We start from the raw sequence: 26,061 nt of genomic DNA on the forward strand, positions 1-26,061 counted from the left end.
AAATTATTTAATGTAGATTATTAAATAGAAATTTGTTATCTTTATTTTCATCTATTATTACCTAACCATGTTTGCCGATCAGCTTGCTGGTCACAGATATTAGAATCAGCGCAATGAACGTTTAATAACATCATTTTTCCATTCTGTGGTTTTTATTTTGCCATCCTAATCCATCATTTCCCATTCATTAATGTCAATATCACTATCCTCCAGTTACTATTTTTACATTAAACTATTTCCTTGCCGGCTTTACTCAATGTTGTAACGTGGTCAACCTATAACAAGCCAAACTCAAGGCGCTAATGTGCTCTTTTTATTTCTAGAAAATTACAAGCTCCAATCCAAAATAGGGCGATTAATGTTTTAAAAATGGAAACTTAATAAAGCTAATCAAACATTCTTCTTATACTTTGGAACATTTTAGTTCCTACTCTGCTTTAAAATATAACTATATATTTTCTGCCATCAAAGTATATTATCATCGTTATTTTAAGCTTTCATAGTATATTTTATTGATTGTTGCTTAATAAAATACTACTGTTATTCTTATAGCGGGAAACCCCCGATTTTTCATAAAGGATTTAGCCCTAATGTGTGAATTCAAAATATAATGCATGTTTTCTGAATATAACTTTCCTGCCCCCCCCCCCCAAGCAACTAAAATGAAACATATAGACTTTGCTGAACATCAAAAATCGTTACTTGTATTATTTTAGCGTAACGACAATTATTATAATTGTTTTGCTCTTCTTCCCAGACTTTCGGTCCTTTATACGAACATAAAACTCAACGTATAGAATTTTTTTTCAATATTTTTCATTGATTATAATGCGAAAGCCCAATTTTGGAGTTCTATTAGAATTCGATACCCAAAATATCTATTTTTTCTTTGCAATTTCATTTTTATATATCCTGTTTTGTCACGCATATTATAAAATCTTTTCAAGAGTTTTCATTAGAATAATCACTTTCATAGTGAGGCATTTGAGCCTCGCTCTTATAAAATTACTTATTACATAAAAAACAACACCCAAAATTTAGTGCAGTAAAACGCTTTTGAAAAAAGTAGGTTCATATCTCTGTGATATAGTATGCCCTGTATATTAAATTCTTGCCACACATGCATACCCCACATTAAATTTTTAGAATGATTGTTAAGAAAAAAATGGACACTTTGTAATAGCATAAAATAGATACAGCATACATTTGTAATAAATAATAATTTAATAGCATGCATTTGTAATAGTTAATAATTTAATAGCATACATTTGTTCATAGCACTCATTGTTTCAGTAAAAAATATTATTCTATTAATTGCAGATTCATCCTTTTCACTTTAATTTAAAGCATGAATTCTACGGGAGCTAACAGAAACTTAGAGAGATACATATTACGTTATGGCTGAAGGCCTTTATAATATTATGAGTGAATTATATGACTATCAAAATGAGAAATTTTGAAATATTTTGCTGAAGAAGTTATTAAAGTAGGAATAGCATAAAATATTTAATTATTAAAATTTTAACGAACATTAAGATTGGCGAACCGGCTGGTCGCCAGAGGCGGCTGGTAGTTAATAATTTAAATGTTATCGTTTCCAAGTAACATTGATGTCATGCGAATAACTATGGTAAGACAAAAGTTGTTCCTTTAATAAGTGAAACTCTATTGTTGTATTTGTCGAGAATTTAGCTATTTTGTGGCCCTATGCAACATGCATTTAAAAGCCCTTTAATACATCGGGCCATTTAGTATCATATTCCAATGCATTTTTTAAAGTGTTAATAATATATTCTAGATCAATTTTTACTTTCTTGTATACGTAGTATAGAGAAAGTATAGTAATCGTCGAAAAATTCTAATTCCAGATTTTGACGAATCTCCACATTTTAGACTTCCCTGACTTCGAAAAATACATTTTTAGAAAATGTCCGCCTGTCTGTATGTGACAATGATAATCCAAAAACGCTTTGAGAGAAGAAACAAACTGGTATGCGATATTTACACCAAATTGGCAGACTTCTATTAAATTTTGAACAAAATCTGTTTAGAGGAAATTTATCATGTTGCTCGAATGTAATTTAACAATATAACTACAAAACTAAGAGAGCTAGATAGATAAGATTCAGTACACATATTTAATATCTATAGTGTTGACACCCACCAGATTTTGAAACAAATCCAATGTGAGGCTCACCGTCTGTCGGTCTGTACTTTCAGAAAGAGACGCAACGAGTAAAATATATTAAATATGGTATGGGATTTTGTAACAGCAAGTCTATTTTTTGTGCGTCAAATTTTGGTTTTAATCATTTGGGAGCTGGCGTCCTGGCATAGAGGTAGCTTGTCTTCCCCGTGATCTTTTCGTCCCGGGTTCGAATCCCGGTTCTTCATCTGTGTTCTATCTGTGAGGTGTGTGAATGTGCCCCCCACCCCTGTAACAAGGGGTTGTGCAAGCGAATGTGTGTCATCTTCAAAGGAGTTAGAAGTCATACTTCTGCTCTCGGGTGCTCAGGAGTCTTTACCCTCAGAAGCTACTGCAACCCCTTTCCGTGGTAACGCGGACACGACATCATCATCAATCATTCGGGAAAAAATGCATTTAAATCATTAATTTGATTTTCGAATGTTATTATTTGGATTGCCAGGATGAATAGCTAAGTTGATACAATCGATTCATGATAAAGATTAATATTTCGGAACTGTAGTATGGCACTGATATGCAATGAGCTCTCTGGTGTAATATCTTTATTAGAGAGTATGCGAGAAAAGTTCGGGGAGACAACCCCCAATGGCCCTATTTCATCATCTGCGAAAATGAATTATTTTTTATTTATCTATTCTGACTGAAGTCCACTCGACATCAATGTTTGTACACAGTATGATTGAAACACAGACTCCGTGTTAATAAATATTCTAATAATTAGGAGAACGTATTGAAATATCAGGGGATCTGGCCAATTACACTTGATAGTGTTAATATTATTCAAATATTTTATAATTCATAATATTTGTAAAAGTAATTTTATAATTTTATTCATTAAAAGGAAAATAAAAATCTTTAATCGACCTGTTTCCGATCTTCTCTGAGTCCTCAATATGCAGCTGCCTATCTGCATATTGGAAATCCGATATTGGTATTTGCACAAGAAAGTTTCATTATATGGAATATTTTCTGAGTTTGCTTTTTCGTATACGTAGTATAAAGAAAGTATGTAATCTTCAAAAAATTGGAACTCGAGACTTTAACGAATCTCCACGAATTTTAAACCTCCAGTACAAAAAGTACATTTTTGAGAAATGTCCATTTGCTTGCATGTGACAAAGATAAATTTGAACTGGACGGAGAAAATTTATTGTACATTCTTTACATCAAATTTGCAGATTTCTGTCAAATTTTGAGCAAATTCTATTCAGAGGAAATCCCATTCCTGAGAGATCGAATATAAATTACACGATAGCTAAAAAATGAAAAGAGTTAGACAGATAAGATTCTGCACACAGATTTGAAATCTATAGGGTAGACGACTGTCAAATTTTGAGCCAAATTGAAGAAGGGTTTAGTTTAGTTTAGTTATATTAACGTCCCGTTTCAATGCAACACTAGGGCTATCTTGGGACGGACCTCGTCATTTTGAACCGCGGTCAGATGACGAGGACCACACCTGAGCTGGCATCCCCCTCTCCACACCACACCACACCAACGGGAGGACGTTTGGCCCTGACGGATTTAGCGTGCAACAGACCCCCTTACACGGCGGTTCTTCGGTGGAATGGGGTCTTGAACCTGAAACCTTACGCCTCACGAGCCGAGATTTTACCACCAGGCCACCGCGGCCCCATAAATTGAAGAAGGGGTTGATTGTCTGTCGGTCTGTACTTTCAGAAACATGTAAACACAATAATTCAAAAACGCAATAACCTAAATATATCAAATTTGATATAGCATTTTGTGAATACAAGTGCAGTTCGGGGTCAAATTTTTGTTTGAATTGGTTGGGAAAAACGTGTCTAAAACACAAATTCGATTTTTTAATACTATTAACCGAATGCCAATTATTAATCGCCAAAAAACTCTCCAAGGATGATTCGATAGATTCAATAAAAATGCTAAATTCAAGCCAAAAGTTAATATTTCATAACTATTGTATGGCAGCGTCATGCAAGGCGTTCTCTGGCATGACAAGTTTAATATAGAATATGCGAGAAATGTTTGGAGAGACCACTCACGCAGAGTTTACTTCATTTCAAGGGGTTTGCACTGAAAACTGAAAGTGTTAAAAATTCTTTTTAAATAGCTCATACAAAAAGACATAATCATACAAAGAAACTTTCTCCTAATGATCAGATATTCAAAAGTTTTCAGTTTGAAATACTCCTGTCACATTAATAACAAATTAATATGAGAAAAAAAACCTTTTGGAATCTCCTTTGGAAAATATTGTCATTTACTACTCAGACACGAAATATGTCTTAAATGGAAGAGTGTCGTAATGGTTCAAATATATGAACTAGTTATTCTGACGAGTCGCCACACTTCCCTGAATAGGCGAAAATCAATTTTGGAATGCTTGTCAATTTGTGACTATTATAATTCAAAAAGTGGATGGATAAAAAAATGAAATTTAGTATATGATATTTAGAATCTGACACAAAAATAATAGATATATTTAAAATTTTGGCTAAATCCTGTATAGATTGATTGTCTGCTAGTTAATGTATTTTCACATGTGTTAATAAGGTAAATATAAGGGTGTTAATAAGATAAATAAGGTAAATAATAAAAATTCGCATGTTACATTGATGCCAAAATTGCCCATCTATAGCAAATAGTACACCCAAGAAGTTGAAGGGAAGAGTTTCAAAATGTATGAAAGTCTTCCATGTACCACGAACCTAAATACTGTTACGTTATAATGTAACTCCATCTAATATCTGTAGCGCCCTCTAGTAGCAGACTGTGAGAAATTGTCAGTTTCTAGGAAAAACTCATATAATCAGCATCACTTATATTTGATCCCGAACTCCCATTTAGCGGTGAAAACACATATATATACCATCGATTGCCGATTCCGCATGAGCGCAAAAAATATAATAAAATTTTAAGTTGTTATTCAAGAGATCAATAATAATTTAATCCACTCCAAACACAAATCACCGTTTGCTAAATAAGTATATGTATTTACTACATAAGTATATATAGATATAAGTGTGCAAAGATATCGTCTTAATTCTTGCACTTTCGAGAACTTTCTTCAAAACATTCACTAAATTCATCAAATGGCTTTTTGCTACCAGAACAAAAGGTCATTGATTTGGTGTCCATTAAAATATCTATAAAACTCCCTTCATTACTTCGAATCTAATTGCGCAGGGAATCATTATTGAAACAGGATTGTAGCTTTTTTCTAAGCTTATATTTAAAATTATAACATTACAGGATAATGATGCATTTAAACTAACAAAAATTCCAAAATCCGTAATTACTTTAAAAACAAAAATCCATACGGAGCGCTTAAAAATTTAGTTTTCATTTGCTAGCAAAAATTTTCAATTCCTTTAGAGAGTATTATCACTTATTATAAATATTAGTGGTAAAATAATTTGCAAATTTAAAATATTTATCCAATATCAGAATAATGATTTAAAATCTTTTTTTAAAAGGATAATGCAATTTAAATTAATGCAATTTTTTACATAAAAAATATTAAGATAAAGAGCTTTAATTATTCTAAAAGAGAGCATAAGCTTCTTCAATAAATTATTGGACCATCAAAATCAAAACTCTACTTGTAATTCTCGGAATGGCATCTTAAATATTTAACAATTAATGGAGAGTTTAAATTATTTATTTTTAGAGACTTAACAAGTAGCTTAGTGAGTCTACGAAAACGAAAGGAATAGTTAATTAAGGAATAGTTAGGACGATATTCGTAAATTTTTTATGCGTGAAACAGACTTTTTCTTAAGCAAGCGGATTGTGAAAATAAGAAGCCAGATTTTAAGGAGGAAAAAATATATTTAGTGCAAGAATAAATTTCCTATTGATTTACTCTTATATATACGTTTTATAATAATACGAATCGTAAATAATTTTCTAAAAATATAAATTACTTTCTTGTATACGATGTTTGAAAAGAAATAGCTTTGGAAGTCGTCTAAAAATTTAATCTGAGGAGACATTTATTTCTTATACATTATATTTCTGAAAGTTGATACTTGGAAATGTAGCAAAAATATATTTTTGTGTAAAAAAAAAAAAATTGAATTTAGAAAAAAGTAGCTAAAGATTTAATTCAAAGAAGAAATCAGCTTTCTTTTAAAACGAAGGACAATTTGCAGCTTGAAAAGTGCCGTAGTTGTTGCTTATCAAATTTCGAAACTTCAAATTTTCCATTCGTACGTTGACATCTCTATCGAGTACTCACTCCAGTGAATTGGCGAGATAAATGGCGCAGATCCACACGAGAAAAAGTAGTTATAATTTAATATATCGGGATGTTACATTAAATAATGGTTATGAACCTAAACTAATGAATTATTATTTTTCTTCGCCTTATGGCTAATATAAGTTGATATTTTACTTGAGATGATTTGGATTTAGTAAAATAATTATCTAATGGTTAAACGAATAAATGATATTGAAATCAAAGTGTGAGACTAAAGGCGATTGTTTATATGAAACCTTTAATAATAATTAATTAATTACTTTTCGAATTAAACTGGAGAGTTCTAAAACATATTAAAAGATATAATACGATAATTGAAAAAATGTACTATGTAAAATTTTACATTTTTTTTCTTTTTTTCCTTATATATATAAAATACATTAAGGAAGACGTCACGGATACAGCGGCTAGTTACTTTGACACTTAAATAACGATCAAAAATAATAAATAAACTAATAAATTTATAAATTCATTGATTGAATTTAACATTTTTAGATTTAGTGACTAAAGAATTTATAAAGTGCCTGCTTAAAAGTTTTTTTTGAAAAAGGTTCAATTTTGTTATAATTTTTTAACATGCATTCTTAAAACATCTTTTAGCATGCATTTGTTGACTAATAATTTGAAATGATCAATTGATAAAATACATGCAGTAATTTAAAAGTCTTTTAATTGTCTTTTGTGATTTTAAAACTTTCAATCGATACAAAAAATTAAACAGATGCATATTTTTGAATGTATATTGTGAATTGTCATCATTATTTGATAGGCAAGAATTAATACCTATTATATGAATCGAGTTTTACTTTCACATTTTCCTGAAAGTAATAATTATTATTCATAAATATAATTAATTATTCTATATGTTGAAAACATTAATTTCTTTTCTCTTTATTTTTATTACCATCTTTATAAAACCCATTACCTTTTCTTTATTTACAAAATAATTACGAATGCAGTATTATTTTTTTACGTTTTTGCTGACAATACTGCATTATTCTCAGAAAGCCAAGCATTAAGACAGAGAAAAATATTTTTTGGCTTCATTCCAGAATAGTTACCGAGATTTTCGGAAAGCAGACTATTTTTTTTTCATTATTATTATTTTGTGTTTAAAAGCTAGTCTGCAAAGATAGCAACAAAAGATTAATATAAAACAGTCAGTCGTTGAACTTTTATTTCAAAAATATCATCACAACATTGATTATTTTTCATAGGTGGGTTTTCAATGGTATAATATGTTTTAGGTTTAGATTATTGAAGAAAAAAAAATAACAACAATAAAAAATTTAATTTGGAAAATGGTGAATTTTTCCAAAGAAATATGAAAAATAATGATAAGATGTCAGTAAAAATTTATATAAATATTTTAAATAGCAAAATATATCATCCCGAGCTGTTTTGACGACGCTGTATTTTGTATTATTCTATAATCATTCATTCATATTGTTTTTTTTTTTGGATAATTTATCAAATAATTTATTTTATTTTTGACAAAAGCCCATACTGTCATTTTAAAAAATGCTTTTTTTCTTTTACATGCAAAATAAAATTTATTTCTCATGAGAAGGTTGAAGGTCATAATAATCTATTTCGAAAACAATCTCAGATCTTTTTGAATTTACTTTTCACAATTGCACTTATAATAATTTGAAGTGAAATTTCAACTCGTATTCTTTGCAGAAAGTACTACTTGCATGAAAAATTTCATTGATTTATTAGCCTCCTCTTAAGCAAAGAGAACAAAAAGAAAATATTAAAATCGTCAGAATATTTGATATAATAAATTCTGATAAATACGCGCAATTAAATTTCCACTGATCATGAAAAAAAAAAAATCTTGGAATTTGGCCTTATTTTTTTCCATAGTTATGTTTACTTAATGAATTTACAACTTTTTGCCATTAGCTTAAATAATTTTTGAATTCTTTATTGATGGTTTTAAATGAATTTTTTCTTTAATAATTATTTATTTTTAGTGATAGCCTTAATTTAAAGTATTAAATTTAGAATTATTCTTTTATTAATTTAAATGAATTTTAATGTTTTTATTTACCGAATTAAATTGAAATTTCAGTCCTTAGCTGTTTTTTTCAATGGATTTAAATTCAATATATTGAATAATTTTCAAAATTGCACACATAGGTTTTAAAAAATCTCGAATTCTTTGTCTTGATAAATGAACTAAACAAAAGACATGGTTTATGTAATGCCAATGTATGAAGATTAAAAAAGAAAGATATTGAAAACTTATAACTTAATTTTTAAATACATGAATTTAATGCAACTTATATTATGTGGAATATATTTATCTGTAATTTATGTCATACTCCAAAATAATTAAGTTAATTATATACTTATGAAAGGAATTATACAAAATAACATATTTTGATAACTAAAAATAGATAACAACTTTGAAATTGAGAATTTCGGTATATGATATTAGATGTAAACGTTAGAAATAGACAAATCATAAATTCTCACTTCCATCTAATTATTATATAATCATTTTCAGTCAAAACTGCCCCCCCCCCAAAAAAAAAAATCCTTTATTTTAGATAATCCACTTTTTCTGCTGGACTCCGGAGATTTAAGTCATTCGAATATTGGTCATTAAAACATTCATAACACATTCATACGTCATTTGCAAAAAGGTCAAACGGTTATAAAAACACTTCCAAATTTACGTTAATCCTCGTTTTCGCCTATTTTTCCACCAAACAACGCCCCTTTTTAGAGTAAAAATTATCGTCGAGAGAAGACTCGACGCCAGCATGAAAACGGAATAACTTTTTTTTTTCTCTTTGGACCCTGACCAAAATACTAGCTGCTTGCCCTTTAAGCCAAAAGATATACTGCCATTCAAACACTCGCGACACCAGAGCTACCCCACCCCTATCTGGACAGCAAACGATATCTTGAACCGTGGCCAAATCGTGGGCAGTGAAAGTTTTCGGAAGTTTGAAAGGCATTTAAATTGATTAGGTTAAAGAATACCGGGTAACGTCTCTACTCTGACTCTTGTCGTTTACTCTGAAATCTATAAAAGAACTAAATATTATTCTTCCGATACATATATATTTTTTTTATTTTCTGGGTTTTCTTTTTGAGGAAAAATGGTAAAAGTCAGTGTCAAAAACAGAAAATGTTTTGTCTTATTTCAATTGAGGTTTATGATAACTGGTTACTATTTTAAGTCGAAAGGCAACTGGACACATCTATACAATTATAAACCAATCAACATTTTCTATTTCAGTTTTACATAAGCGCTACAATCAACATTTTACATTCAGTTCTACACCTTTTAATTAGCAGATAGCACATATAGTACAACTATGAATTTTAGAATTAAATTAATTTTAATCTTAATTTCCTTATATACGAGGAGTGATACAAATGTAAAAAGAATGGTGGCCTACCCCCAAAGCAAAGACGCTGACCTCGAAAATCCAGAAGGTTATGACCAGAAAGTCAGAAGGTCAGAAGACATGACCTTTCTGGCTTGTAGAGATTTGAAAATGTTTATATTGTGTTGCATATTTTCTGGCAAGAAGTTAAGGTGGAAATCTGAATTTAATTTAGTCAAATCTTGATGATAATGATCTACCGTAGTATGGTAGAACTATAAATTCCATTACGGTTCAATGAAGATCAGAAATATTTTCTCTTAGCTATGTTTGCAAACCGTTGTTAATAGATAAAAAAACTCTCACAGCTTTTTATGTAGAGATACTGAACAATGGCTTCTTTGATTTAATACTTTCTTTTACTGTCTGTTCAAAAGTGATGTGCAATTACTTTTATGACAGCCAGTTACCGCTCTACCACAGAACTAAGTCATATAAATAGGGAAATGAAGTGTACTATCGGAACAAATATTCACGCTTCTTTCATTTGGTTGCTACTAAGTTGAAATAATTTTTTCCTGTTGAAGTGGTAATCGATTATTAAAAGTTTAACTTTCATAAACAAATTTACCATTGCTTTCATGCAGAACTACTGAACAATGAATTTACTACTTTACTACTTTCTTTTGATGCATGTACAAAAGTAAAGAGCAATTTTTTGAAATCATAGCCAATTACCCCTTTACCACAGAACTAAGCCTTATAAATAGATAAATGAAGTGTACTATCGGAACAAATATTCATGCCTCTTTCATTTGGTAGCTACTTAGTTGAAATAATTTTTTCCTGTTGAAGTGGTAATCGATTATTAAAAGTTTAACTTTCATAAACAAATTTACCATTGCTTTCATGCAGAACTACTGAACAATGAATTTACTACTTTACTACTTTCTTTTGATGCATGTACAAAAGTAAAGAGCAATTTTTTGAAATCATAGCCAATTACCCCTTTACCACAGAACTAAGCCTTATAAATAGATAAATGAAGTGTACTATCGGAACAACTATTCATGCCTCTTTCATTTGGTAGCTACTTAGTTGAAATAATTTTTTCCTGTTGAAGTGGTAATCGATTATTAAAAGCTTAACTTTCAGATACAAATTTACCATTGCTTTCACTACTGAACAATGACTTTACTACTTTAATACTTTCTTTTGCTGCATGTACAAAAATGAAATGCAATTTTTTGAAATCATAGCCAGTTACTCCTTTACCATAGAACTAAGCCGTATAAATAGGGAAATGAAATCTACTATCGGAACAACTATTCATGCCTATTTCATTTAGTTGCTATTTAGATGAAATTTTTTTTTCCTGTTAAAGTGGTAATCAATAAAGCTTTACTTCCATAAACAAATTTAAATTACACCTGAAAAAGTGGCAGGCATAGCACTTTTTCCGACATAATTATATTTTTCTCTTTCCAAAATTTTTATCTGAAACTAGTAAAGTAGAAAATGATATCTGAAGTCTTTATCTAATTTCGTAGAATCTTAAAATTTCTGGCAAACATTACAACAATTAAATAAATGCCTTCCCAAAAAATTCGGGACATTAAAATTTCTTTTATCAGATAATAAAACAAAACCATTAAAATGGGAAAATAATTATTTCATTCTTTTTCTTTCTTGCCTTCTTTAAAATTAAACGCCATATGCAAGATATATTTTACAGTAGAAGGCATTTTTGAATGCAGAATTGTTTTAACTATAGCTTTTAAGACATTAAATTCTTTTTTAAATACTTTTTTCTGTCAGTAAAGCACTTTTAATTAATTTTTAAACCAGAAAATTATCGGAGACGGAAAAAAAAATTCGAAAACGTACAACTTGAAAATTAATCATCTGCCAAACTTCTTCGGCTACGTAAACGGAGTTCAATTCCGAAAGATTAAATTTTAACAAGCACAGAATCAACGATTATACTTGATATACACGAGTTCGTAAAAAGAATCCCTAATACTTTCTGTCTCCGTTCAGGGAATTGATTGCATTTCTTTTGAATAAATTGTTTATGCGGGAAATTCTTAAATCTAATTTTAAATGACACATGGAACAATTAACAATCTCTGTACATTATTTAAATTTGTGACCTTTAATTTTTATTTGCTTTAATCTGTATTCTAAGCATGGGAAGTTGTTTTTGTCAAAAAACAATCTTTCTTTCATGCGACATTGAAGTTTTATTTAAATTTTAATTAATTAGAGGACATGACTAATGAATACACATTGACGTATGAGCAAATAAAAATCGGTACTTTTTTAAGTTCAATGGGCTGCTTTAATTCCTTTTGAAATAATTGCCGCATTTTTGCATTCTTAAAGTATGTGCACTGTTGAAATGCAATTTGTTTAACGAAGTCATTTTTACCATTTTAATCGGAATGTTTCGAAGCGGTTTAATGAGATTATTCCTTAGAGAGGCGGCAGAGTTTTGTTATCTGCTTACATAAATATTGTTCGATTTGAACGAAAATGCACTGCCATATGCTAGAATTAAAGATGTACCGAATGTATTCAGAATATAAATTTTTTATATGTTTTATAGATATTATATAAATTTTAATAATATCTATAAAGCATATACAACCCATATTAATGAACAAAACTGGCGAAAATCATGAATTCGAATTGTCGTAACTCTTCTTCGAAAATCGAAATATCGAGATTTAGAAATTTGGAACAAAATGCATCCGCAAGGTTTATGGGAATTTTTTCTGAATTCGAAAATTTCAATTACGTTAGAATGCAATAACGATGGGTTACAGTTTAACAGTTTTTTCAATAAGGTGAAAAGTTTTCGAAAACTATTATGTCTGCTATAAAATTAATTAATCCTATATACATTATACATAAATTTGATATAAGAACTGTTACTGAATAAGAGATTATTTAGTTTGTTATGTAATAAAGCCAAAATAATTATTAAAAATTCATTTGTGAATTCATTATTGAATCATCATTGAAGCCTATTGTGTCTTCGAAGGTATTCTATTTTTCGGGGAATATTTATTTTTTGGAAATGCGGATTGGCAACAACTCTTGGTAATTCTATTTCCCTTCAAATTCGAACTTTTACCTTAAAATATTTTATCACGATTAACTTGCCTAATGAAACTCCATGTTCTTGTTATTACTCAAGATATTTTCCTCATTTGGCAATTACACTCCTTAGGTAATGTTAATTTCTATTGCGTAGCATGGTCACCAACTTTGGATTCAATAACATAGTTAAAACAGAATGGAGTACGATTGGAAAACTTGCAGAAATTGGAAGCCAATGAAAACTTACGTTAGGATGTTTTAGGGTGGCATAAAAAATGAGTTACTATCAGGATAACTTCATTTCAATTATTCCACGTAATGCCACCAGCTCAAGTCCAGTTACGAAAAGGAAATTTAAAATATATATTGATAATATAATATACATAAATATAGATTAATAAGATCTGCGAAATTTGCGATACCATGCTGGGGACAGTAAATGCATTTTGGGAACCGAATATCATCGTATTCATTTCCATTTGAATACCAATATATTCATTTCCATTTGAAATTAAATAACAATACATCTTTTTTATTCCATTCAAAAATTTGAACAAAATTTTGAAAGCTCGAATACTAATAGACCATTTTTCCTGACAAGAATTTGTGCAAAATGTCAATACAGTAGCATAATACCTTTTTTTTTTTGAAAGAATCAAAACAATTGCTGTTATAAAGCGCAGTGAGTTTTAGAAAAAATGCAATTTTATTACATACATATTGCATTTTTTATCTGTTATGAATTGACCCCTTATTTAATTGAATATTAAACGAATAAAGCTATTATTAATATTATGTTCTTCATAATTGCGTCGAATTTCAGGCATTCTAATTGTCTAAGAAGATTCTGTATTCATTTCAACGCACTTTTAGGATTATTTGCCAAAAGTAGGAATAGAATGTCATTAGGACTTGGTATATCATCAATATTTCCCAGACACAACAACATATATCTTTTTGACGATTACTTTACTAAATACTTCTGTTCCAACTGCAGTCAAACGATATATGACAGTAAAAAAATATTTCAGTTTCTATTATTATATGAGAAATTCAAAAAAGTATATCCATTACCAAACTCTTAAGCTTTAACTATACATTGATCATGAATTCAAGAACTTATTACAATACATTCACAATTAATCTTGTTCTAAAAGATAATAAGGAAGTGTTTGTAAGATGGTTTGACTTTCAATAAGTCTGAAATAATGCGCATCCGATAGGCTTATGGGAAAACTTTTGGAACTTGGTAAATCCAATTAACAAAAGAATGCCACATAGAATAAGGGGATATGTTTAACTCTTTACAAGAAGCTGAGAATTTCAGATAAACTATTATCTCTGAGCTGCAATTAATTAACCCAATACATCACACCTAAGTTTATTGTAAGAAATGCAATTGGGTTCTTAAATTCGAAATATGTTTTGAAAGAGTTCATTGTAACAGAAACCCAAAAGAATTCAAACTCGAATTCATTTAAGAACAAAACGGCGCATACCTTTTATTGTGTCTTCAAAAAGGATACTAATAGCCCAAAGGAATTCAAATAACAATTCGTTGAAGAACGAAATAGGGAACATCTTTTATTGTGACTTTGAAATGGAACTAATGCTGCTGCAGTCTGTTATGTGGATAGAACAAAAGAGACATCGAGGCAGGTGCTTATCTCGAATTGTTTACAGAACATTTTAGCAATCCTTGAAGAGAGCTCCTTTTTTGCTTCATTTATAAAACAGCAGGTGTCTTCCGCGAGTTCTTTTCTCAGGATTTATCCTCTGGATTTAATTCCCATTAGTTTCGAGTCTTAGCCAAATCTGGGAACCTTTTTTTTAGGGGGGGGGAGGTCGGAATGTTCGGATAGAAGATGCCATTATAGGAGACAAAATAAGAGAGCTACGCAATTTACAGCAGCGAAAGTAAGCTCTTTAATTTTCATGTTTTGAGCCCCGTAAAGGAGTTCTTTTCACAAATTAAATAAATTTTGAAATACGTTTTTCAAGATAGAAAAACTTTGAAAATAGATAGTGCCTCCTATAATAGTAATTGACATTGTTTTTTTTAAGGATTGTTTTTACAATTCTGAATGTTTTTTTAATAAAATGAATAAATTTGTTTTTTTTATTGAATATATGATATAAATAAAGGCAGTTCATGTTTCATTTATCAGTTTATAAATGAAGTTATTGCAAAAGAACGGTGGTAAATTGTTCTTTGCGTCTTTTAAATGAACTTCAGATATAAAATTATAAAAAATAATTGAGAATATTAAAATCTAATTGCAAGTAAATAATTCTCAATTTCTTTAAATTGAAACATCAAAACTTTTTAATTCAAAATTAAGAAAATAAATGAACGTTTAAATCAGAATTTTCTATTAGAAATGGAAACTTTTCATAAAAATCTAATTAAATTTATTAAAAATTAATATAGACATTTTTTTTCTTTAATTTCAAGTAAAATTTAATATGATAAATAATTTCAAGCGAAGTAAGAGGAGTGACATCTCTCCTTTAGGTATTTAAAGAGTAGTAAAAAACAAAAAGAGTAGAACTTACAAAAACAAAAATGAATTACTCCTGAACAAGTGCGCATGCATATCATTGAAATCTTTATTTGATTTAATAGAATCGTAAGAATTCTGACAATGTTACAGCAATTAAACAAATGCCTACACAAGAAATTATATTATATAATTCTCTTACCAAATAATAAAAGAAAACCATTCAAATGGCAAAATAATTATTTCATTATTTTTCTTTCCTTATTTAAAATCCTTATTTAAAATTATCTTTAAGAAATCTAAATTCTTTTTAATATACTTTATCTGTTAGTGAGGTCCTGTACTTAATTTTTAAACTAGAAAACTGTCACACTAGAAAAAAGGTTTGAAAACGTACAACTTGAAAATTAATCACCTGCCAAAATTCTTCGGCTTCGTAAACGGAATTAAATTCCAAAAGATTAAATTTTAACAAGAACAGAATCAACGATTATACTTGATATATGTGAATTCGTAAAAAGAATCCGAAATACTTTCTGTCGTATGTTAGGGTATCGATTTATTTCTTTGGAACAAATTGTTTATGCGGAAAATTCTTAAATCTAATTTTAAATGATGCATGGAAAAATTAACAATCTCTGTACATTATTTAAATTTTACGACATTTAATTTTTACTTGCTTTAGTCCTTACTCCAAGCAGGAAAAAATTTCCTTTTACAGAAACGAAGCATTCTTTTGTGAAAGATCGAAGTAAAAATTAAATTTTAATTAATTAGAGAATATAGCTAATGAATACGCGTTGACTTATGAACAAATAAAAATCGGCACTTTTCAAAGTTCAATGGGCTGCTTTAATTCCTTTTGAAATAATTGCCGTATTTTTTTTAATTCTTAAGTTATGCGTATTGTTGAAATGTAATTTGTTTAACGAAGTCATTTTTACCATCTGAATCAGAAAGTCTCGACGCGGTTTAATGAGATTATTCCTTAGAGAGGAGACGATCTGCATTCATAATTAGTTTTCGAATCGAACTTTTTTCCTTGAAAATGCACAGCATTAGAATTAAAGATGGATTTGGTATATTCAGAATTCTCCAGAAATTATTGATACTGTAAATAAATATTATATAAAATATTCATAATATATATTATATTTATACAATTCATATTAATGAACAAAAATATAGAAAGTGTTGAATTAGATTTGTCTCCATTTATGTAAAACAACCAAACCTCTAACCATTTTAGTATTAACCGACTTTTTTCCACTTATTCCACGAAAGGCCAACCGCATGGTGTATGAGAATTTTTTCAGAATTTTGAGAATCCAATTACATTAGTATGCAATAGAAATTGATGGGTTAGAGATTAACTGTATTCAAGAAGCGGTGAAGTTTCTGGAAATTGTTATGTCAGCAGTAAAATTAATTAATCCAATACATCATGCATAAATTTATTATAAGTGCTGCTACAGAATAAGAGCATATTTAGTTTGTTGGTAGTAAAGCGAAGATAATTATTATACAATCTCTTAGGAACAAAATTGTACATAACTTTTGTTTTGTTTTCGAAAGCATACAATTTTTCGAGACAGATTCTTTTCTAAGGAAGTACGGATTTGTCAAAGTGGTAATTCCTTTCTTTCTTCAAATTCGAACTTTTATTTCAATATGTTTTATCGTAATTAAACTGCCAAATTAATCTTTATTATTTTGTTACTACATAAGAAATAATTCTTATTTGAGAAGTGTTCTTCATGCCCAGTGTTATCTTTTATTGCGTAACATGGTTGCCAGTTTTGGATTCAATGTTTATAATTAAAAATGACATTATTTTTCGAATTTACCTCAACTTTCTATAGGAATGCACAATTACATACCTTCAGAAGCTTCTTTTACCAAGATGGTGCACGATCGGAAAAATAGCACAAATCGAATGCCAATGGAAATTCAAGATAAGATGTTTTAGGGTGGTGGAGAACTGAGTTACCAAAACGCCAGCTTTATTCCACTTACTCCACTAAAGGTCAATGGCTGAAATCCAGTTACGAAACGGGAATAAAAATATTTGATAATAAAGTATTATGCTAAATATCGATTGATATGTTCTGCGAAGTTTGTGATTCCATGCTGGGGACAGTAAAAGAGTTTTTGAATGCGAATGTCGTCGTATTCAAATCCATTTGAACTTCCGAAATACGAATAATAATACATCGTTTTTCTTCCATTCAAAAATTTCAGAAAAACTTCTAAAGTCCGATTGATAATACATTTTTTTGTCTTAGATGTTAAAAGATTAAACAATAATGTATGTAAAACAATAATTTTTAATAAAAAATAATAAAAAAAAATTAGGAAAAAGTCAATACAGTAACATAATATGTTTATATTTTGTGTTGTTAATATGTTTGTGTCAGTAACAAACTGAGAGTTGCCATGCATTGCAGTCAGTAGTTTACATTCACTATTAAATTTTATGCATATTACATGAATAAAATGTAATAATGCGAAGAAAATATACACTATTACATTTCTTATGTGTCATGAATTAGCTTCGTATTTAATAGAATATTAATTTAATAACGCTTTGTTCCATTATTCTTAGTATTTTATTGATAAATGCGTATATTTTAAGACAATCATTTCATCTAAGTAAATTCTGTATTCATTTCGACACATATTTACGACAATTTGCCAAAAGTAGGAATGGAATGAGGGAAAATAATTAATTTCTTAACAGACACAACAAAATAAATCTTTTTTTACGACGATTACCTTACTAAGCACTTCTGTGCCAACTACAGTTAAGCGATACTAATATATTAAACGATTCAGTTTTTGATATTATATGAAAGAAGGATTTATATAAATACACAATAATATATTCATTATCTAATTCTTAAGCTTCGACTATGCATAGATCTTCACTTGCAGAACTTATTACAATATATTCAAAATTAACTATGTTCTAAAAAAATAATAATAAAGTATTTGTAATAAGACTTGACTTTCAAGAAAGTCTGAAACAAGACACATCTGAAAAGTTTATTGGAAAACTTTCAGAACGTGGGAAATACAATTAACACTAGAATGCAATATAGAATGAGGCGTTATGTTTAACTCTTTACAAGAAGCTGAGAATTTCAAATAAACTATTATCTATGCACTGTAATTAATTAACTCAATATAACACACCTAAGTTTATAATAAGAAATGCAAGTTGATTCGAAGTATATTCTGAAAGAGTTTATTGTATCAGAAACCGAAAAGAATTCAAACTGGTCTTCGTTTATAAGCGAAACACCGAGCAGCTTTTATACTGTCTTCGAAAGGATACTAATAACCCAAAGGAATTCAAACAACAATTCATTGAAGAACAGAATGCGGCCGCATCTTTTATTGTGACTTTGAACAGGAACTAATGCTGCTGCAGTATGTTATGTTTATAGAACAAAAGAGACATGGAGGCAGGTGCTTATCTCGAATTGCTTACTGAACATCTTAGCAATCCTCGAAGAGAGCTCCTTTCTTGCTTCATTTATAAAACAGCAGGTGTCTTCCGCGAGTTCTTTTCTCAGGATTTATCCTCTGGATTTAGTTCCCATTAGTTTCGAGTCTTAGCCAAATCTGGGATGCTTTTTTTGTTTTGAATGCTCGTATAAAAGACACCAGTATGGGAGAAAAAATAAAAGAAACTACGCAGTTTACAGAATCGGAAATAGCGCGATTTAATGTTTCTGTTTTGATTGCAGTAAAGGAATTCTTTTCCCTAATTAAATTAATTTATTTTGAATTAGTTTTTCAATGCAGAAAAAATTGAAGGAAATATAGTGCCTCCGATAATAATCATTGACATTGAATTTTTTTAATGATTGATTTTACATGTTGATGTTTTTTTCTGATTGTAAAACTAATATTTTCTGTTTTTTATAAATTATATTTCTTTTATTGAATATATAAGAATTATCATCAATAAAGGCAATTCTTTTTCAATTTATCAGTTTATGATTGAAGTGACTGCAATAGAACGGCGATAAAAAGGTTATTTTTTGAGTCTATTAACTGAACTTCTAATTTAAGATTATATAAAAAGAATCGACAATTATTGAAATCTAATTACGAGGAAATAATTTTTAATTTCTTTTCTTTTAAGTATTGACACTTGTTAATTCATAACTAAGAAAATTAATAAATATTTCAATTAACCGTTTTCTATTAGAGGTTTGAACTTTTTTTAATAACCAAAATTAAATTATAATGAAAATCAATATCAATAATTTCATGTTTCGATTTTAAGTAAAATTTAATATGATAAATAATATGAACTGAAGGGGCAGGTGGTGACGGATAAGTGACACCTCTCTCCTACATTTTTTAAGAGTTGTTTAGTTTACCAGATTGGGCCGAGTTTGGACACTTTTGTTATCAAATTTTGAAAAATAATTGAACTTAATATTTTATTTTATTTTATGATCGACGATACTTGGTGAAATATAGGTATAAAGTTAATTAGCAGGAGTGGTCTCTTCAAAACTTTCTTGCATACTCTATATTAACTATGCTGTCCCCCTTCTGCCACATTAAATTAAGGATCCAATGAGCTTGCGTGACACTGGCAAATTATACAACTTTGAAATACATTTGGCGAGAATTTAGCGTTTTTATTGAATCTATCGTGTGATCCTTGGCGAATTTTTTTGTAGATTATTGCCATGGATTTAGCAATAGGTAACTGAAAACTGAATCTATGTTTTAGATACGTTATTTACAACCTCTTAAAGCTAAATTTTGGCAAATTACAATTGTAATTACAAAATCTCATGCATTTAAATCGTTGACTTTTTGAATTATCGTGTTTACATGCTTGCGAAAAATTGAGCCGTGGACTGGATATGGTTCCATATTAGACTGGAATCTACACTTTATATGTTAAATACATATATAAGCTTTATATGTGCTAAATTTTATTCATCTGATTTCTCCCTTTTTTTCATCGTTTAAATTCATACACTGACAAACAGGCAGGATTCCTTTAAAGGGATTTATCTCCAAATTTGATAGAAATTTTGTTTAAAGTCGATAAAGTTAAATTTATCCGTTAGGTTAAAAACCTTTTTGAATTATCTTTATCACATACAGATGGATAGACAAAGAGACATAATGCCAAATATTTTTTTCTCGTATTCGGGTAGATCTGAAATGTGGATATTCATGTAAATATCGATTTCGAATTTTTCTGGTGATGACATTACTTTGTCTAAATTTCCTATACGAGAAAGTAAAAAGGGATGTTAATTGTTTTTTTAGTCCCTTTTTAAATGCACTTGTAGATTAAAGTTTCTATTTATTGATTGCCTATCTCAGAAATTAAAGTTCTAGAGGAAAGTTTTTTAAAAAAATTCATAAGATAAACAAAGTGAAAAGTATAACAGCATGGTTACATTACTAAGGTTAGGTGCTTTCAACAACGGAAGTAAAAAAGTCATGGTATTGACTTGATGAATAAAATGAAAAATTCATTAATATCTACATATATAGTGACAAGATTGCATACACAATTTCGTTTATCTAAATATTTTCATTTTCAAATTATAGATTTTACATACATTCGAATATGCAGAACAACGGAGGTTGACTTTTAGACGGATTTGGCTGAAATTGTGTTACAAATTTATAAATAATGAAACTAAAAAAGTGAAGTAAAATATTTATAAAATCATACCTTTTACCACAGAAATAAGACGTATATATTGGAAAATGAAGAGCAATATAAGGTTAATTATCTGTTCCTCCTTCATTTGGTTGCTAATTAGTAGAAATAATTTTTTCCTGAAGAGTTGATAATCTATTATTAAAGTATCACTTCCATAAACAAACCTGAATTACTCCTGAAAAAATGCGCCTGCATAACATTGGAATATTTATCTGATTTAGTAGAATCTTAAGACTTCTGACAACATTATAGCAATTAAACAAAGGCCTATCCAAGGAACTCAAGGTATTAAATAATTCTTTTACTAGATAAAAAACATCAAAATAATTGCAATGGCAAAACAATTAATTCAGTCTTTTTCTTTCTTGCCTTATTTAAAACTAGCCGCCTTTGGCGACCAGCCGGTTCGCCAATCTTAATGTTCGTTAAAATTTTAATAATTAAATATTTTATGCAATTTCTACTTTAATAGCTTCTTCATCAAAATATTTTAAAACTTCAAATTTTGATTATCATATAATTCATTCATAATATTATAAAGGCCTTCAGTCATAACGTAATATGTATCTCTCTCATTTTCTGTTAGCACCCGTAGAATTTATGCTTTAAATTAAAGTGGAAAGAATTTATCTTCAATTAATATAATAATATTTTTTACTGAAACAAAGCATTTTTTTATAATCTGATTACTGAAAATAGAGTCACTCAGCGTTTAAACTTTATGGGCACTAAAGAATATTTTTTTAAATTTATGTAATATCTCAAGAGTTGGTCAACAAAATTTTCTTAGATTCATTATGAGCAGATCGATTCATTAACAATGTTTAAATTTAAATGCATCAAACACTAAGAAAATAAAACGAATCGTTTAAAATAAACGGTTGAAAACAGGTTTTAAAAAAACTACTTAAAAAACGTTGTACTTAAAACTATAAGCATATACATGTTGTCATGGCAACAATCAGAACAGAATGCGCATGCGTGAATTTTCTTCGCCGGTTACGTAACGCAAATACGTGATTTTTTCTACGCCAGTTGGGGTAACGCTATGCGGATTAGAAATTTTTAATTTCCTTTATTCTGTTTTATTTTAATTCAAAAGTACTTCAGAATGAATCTGAAAGATTGATTCATTAACAATGTTTAATTTTAAATGCATCAAACATTAAGAAAATAAGCAGAACCGATTGAAATAATCCGCCGAAAAATTTTAACCCTAGCCTCATTACTGTTGGGAGAAAAAAACAACGGAAGCCTTTCTCGTTTGGCGCTGGGGATAATGGAAGATTTTTTTGGCGGAAAAGTTGGCGGTGGGGAAAATGGAAGATTCTTTTGGCGGGAAAGTTAGTTTTTAATTAATAATTAAAATTCTAATTAAAATTTCAAAAAAAGGGACCCCAGGTGCACATTCCCGACCTCTAAGGTATACATGTACCAAATTTGATAGCTGTATGTCAAATGACCTGGCCTGTAGAGCGCCAACACACACACACACACACACACACACACACACACACACACACATTGAGCTTTATTATAAGTATAGATTAAACACCATGTGCAAGATTTATTTTACAGTAGAAGACATGTTTGACGAGAGAATTTTTTAACTACCGTCTTTAGAAAATCTAAATTCTTTTTTAAACACTTTTTTCTATTAGTGACGCACTTTTATTTAATTTTTAAACTAGAAAACTATCACAGACAGAAGAAAACGCTCGATATACAACTTGAAAATTAATCACTTGCCGAAATTCCTTTGTAAATGTAAAAGAACGGATTCAATTCAAAAAGATTAAATTTTAACAAGCACAGAATCAATGATTAGATTTGATATACATGGATTTGTAAAAAAGAATCCCAAATATTTTCCGTCGCCATTCAGGGAATTGATTGTATTTCTTTTGAACAAATTGTTTATGCGAAAAATTCTTAAATCGAATATCAAATGACACATGGAGCAATTAACAATCTTTGTACATTATTGAAATTTACCACATTTAATTATTACTTGATTTAATCAGTACTCCATGCAGGAAAAAATTTCCTTTTACAGAAACGAAGCATTCTTTTATGTAAGATCGAAGCAAAAATTTAATTTTAATTAATTAGAGAACATGACTAATGAATAAGCGTTGACGCATGAGCAAATAAAAATCGGTACTTTTCAAAGTTCAATGGTCTGCTTTAATTCCTTTTGAAATAATTGCCGTATTTTTTTAATTCTTAAGTTATGCGTATTGTTGAAATGTAATTTGTTTAACGAAGTCATTTTTACCATTTTAATCAGAATGTCTCGAAGCGGTTTGATGAGATTGTTTCTTAGAGAGGAGGCAGAGTTTGGTGATCTGCTTAAGTAAATATTGTTCGATTCGAACTTTTTCTTTGAAACTGCACTGCCAAATGTTCAAATTAAAGATGTGTATTAAGCATTCAGAATTCCCCAGAAATATTTGATACAGTGAATAAATATTATATAAATTATTAATAATATATATTAAACTTATACAACTCATATTAATAAATAAAAATATCGAACGTGGTATATAAGAATTGTTTTAATCTCCTAAAACTTCTAAAATTTCAAAGAAGATTGAAGCACAAAACTTCAGAAAATTGTATCGGAATTTTTTTCAGAACTTTAAAAATTCAATTACGGAAGAATGCAATAGCGATTGCTTGGTTTGAAGTTTCCGCAAACTGTTATATCTGTAGTAATTAATCAAATACATTTTTTTTACAAAATTTATTACATACAAAATTTATAAGAGGAACTGCCATTGAATAAGAGCCTATTTCGTTTGTTATGTGATAAAGTCAAAATTATTATTATGAATAAATGAGCAAAATGGCTCCGAACTTTTATTTTCGAAGACATACTGTTTTTTGAAGGAGATTCTTTTCTTCGGAAGTTCGGTATTCGGCAGCATGATAATTATTTTTTTACTCAAACCTTTACTTTGATATATTTTATTAAAATTAAATTTGCAAATTAATCTCCGCTATCTTGTTACTATCAAGAAATAATTTTCATTTGGCCACGGTGCTTTACACGTGATGTTAACCTTTATTGCGTGTCAGAATGATCATAGTTGAAAACATCATTATTATTTTAATTTACCCCAATTTTCTATAGGGATCCATAATATCATACCTTCAGATGTTTGAAACTAAAGCTTCTTCTAAAAGGATGGATCATTAACAGAACACTAGCAGAAATTAAAAGCAAATGCAAAATCACGTTAGAATCTATTAAGATGGCAAAAATACTGAGTTATTGTCAGGCTAATTTTATTTCACTTAAACCGCTTAATGTCAACAGCTCAAGTTCAATTATGAAAAAACAATTTAAAATATCTGTTAATAATATAATATACCTAAATATTGATTAATACGATCTGTGAAATTTGCTAGTCTATGTGCGGATGGTAAAAGCATTTTTTGGAAGCGAATATCGTCATATTCATTTTCATTTGAACGTCTTAAAACCGAATGATAATATATCGTTTTTTTTTTCATTCAAAAACTTGAATAAAATTTCTAAAGCCTGAATAATAATATACATTTTTTGTACACAAAAATCTGGGCAAAATGTCAATTCAGTTATATTAAAGCATTTTTTTAAATTCTGTTTTCATGCAATCAATGAGTACTTTATACGTTGGAAAATATGCACAATTAAATATTTTTAAATCATGAATTGACTTTGTATTTAATGTAGAATTAATTGAATAAAGATTTTACCTTTTATTCATATTATTTTCTTGATAAATGCTTCCATTTTGAGGAATCCCATTTTTTAGAAGATTCTGTATTCATTTCAACACACTTTTAGGAATATTTGCCAAAAGTAGAAATGGAACGTGACAAGGACTTGGAATATCATCAATATTTTCCAGACACAGCAATATATATCTTTTTGACGATTACTTTACTAAGCATTTCTGTGCTATTTGCGGTAAAGCGATATATGACATTAAACAAAGATTTCATTCTTTTATTATTATGTGAGAGAATCATTTGTATAAATACACAAAAGTATATCCATTATCTAACTCTTAAGCTTTAACTACATATTGATCTTGAATTCAAGGACATATTACAATACATTCACAATTAATCTTGTTCCAAAAAATAACAATAAGTATTTGTAAAACTGCTTGACTTTCAATAAAGTTTGAAACAATACGCATCTGAAAAGATTATAGGAAAACGTTCGGAATTTTGGAAAACCAATTAACACTAGAATACAACACAGAATGGAGGGTTATGTTTAACTCTTTTCAAGAAGCTGAGAATTTTCAATCAACTATTTTTTATGTTGCAATTAATTAACTAAATACATCAAACAAAATTATTATAAGAAAGAAATTGGATTCTTACATTTGGAATATGTTCTGAAAGAGTTCATTGTATCAGAAACCGAAAAGAATTCAAACTTTTGTTCGTTTAAGATCAAAACGGCGCACAACTTTTATTATGTCTTCGGAAGGAATTGTCTTAACTCATGTAAAGCATCTAAATGTTCAAAGAAATTTGAAACTAAAAGAAAGCGCAAGGCTTATGTATATTTTTAAGAATTCGAAAATTCGAATTACTCTAGAATACAGTAACAACTGATGGTTATAGTTAAGTGTTTTCAAGAAGCTGAGAAGTTTCCTCAAACTGTTATGTCTGTAATAAAATTAATTAATCCAATACATCACGCGTAAGTTTATTATAAGACATGCATCTGGATTCCGAGTTTTGAAGTATGTTGTGAAAGAATTTATTGTATCAGAAACTTAGAAGAATATAAACTGTAATTCGCTTAAGTACAAAACGACGCACAATCTTTATTGTGTCTTCGGAAGGATACTAAAATCCCAAAGGAATTCAAAAACAATTCATTAAAGAACAGAATGGGGCACATCTTTTATTGTGACTTTGAACGAGAAGTAAAGCCG

This window comes from Argiope bruennichi, chromosome 10 (genome assembly GCF_947563725.1).
Source record: "Argiope bruennichi chromosome 10, qqArgBrue1.1, whole genome shotgun sequence".
Taxonomy (NCBI): Eukaryota; Metazoa; Arthropoda; class Arachnida; order Araneae; family Araneidae; genus Argiope; species Argiope bruennichi.